We start from the raw sequence: 1045 nt of genomic DNA on the forward strand, positions 1-1045 counted from the left end.
TGCTGCAATAACAAATAGGCAGCCCTGAGAATAACTTCACACTTAATTGCTTGTGCCAAGAATCTCACCACTTGGCCCTTCTTTGGGTGTTTTCCCTCCAATCCATCTGCACAAACAGAAGTGGGCCAGTTCTGTGCCTCAGGAATGAGGAGATAAAAAGGCAATAATTTATTTTTCCACCAAAGCTAGAAGTATTTTATAGAATTTGCTAAAGTTTTTGTTTCAGGAAATTTCATCATGTCTCCAGGAAAAAAAAAAGTGCCTAATTGGCCTCAGATTTTCTAACTCCCTTTTCATTTTTGTAAAATGAGGAGGTCTAGGTCATCTCAAGGTCACTGCAGTTAGTGTTGCTTTAATGCACCTCTGTGGATACCTCGTTTCTGCAACAGTTTTGCCTTTAAAAACAGCCCAAACCTGCTGCTGTAACAGCCACTTTCTTTGGCAACCATTTGCATTCTTTAGCATATGGAAATATTTTTTAAAACACATACCAGTGTGTGCTGCTTATAGGTGAAGCTCTCCATCAGAAATGGAGCAAATGCTTCTAAGCTGTTTGAATGTTGTTGTAAAAAAAAAAAAAAAAAAAAAAAGGAATAAATCCTTCAGCTTTTACCAGAAAGCTGCCATTTCCCATTATCTAGACTGGAATCTTAGTTAATGTCAAAATAAAATGCTGGTGGTTATCAAATTAATAAAAATGTTTTGCTTGGGAAAAATTTGATTTTACCACTCTCCCAAGACTTCCTGCTGTCTTGATGTGTTGGCTGACATTGCTTCAGCTGGTGAGTTCATTCCAGCCTGGGTTTAGCTTGAGTTTTGTGATCTATCTCAGCAAAGCTGTGGACTCCAAATCTTTTACCTTAGAAAAAATTGTGATGTGGTGTCTTGAAAATTAAACAAATGCTGAGTCTGTATATGCAGGAGGAATGTAGTTAAAAAAAAAAAAAAAAGTATGTGTACCTGAATGACCAGATTTTTCTGGACAGCTAAGGCCAAAAAAGGATAGGTGTTAGAATGGGGTTGCCCAGGGCAGTGGTGGAGTCCC

This window comes from Antrostomus carolinensis, unplaced genomic scaffold, assembly GCF_000700745.2.
Source record: "Antrostomus carolinensis isolate BGI_N321 unplaced genomic scaffold, ASM70074v2 scaffold22142, whole genome shotgun sequence".
In the NCBI taxonomy this organism is placed as follows: Eukaryota; Metazoa; Chordata; class Aves; order Caprimulgiformes; family Caprimulgidae; genus Antrostomus; species Antrostomus carolinensis.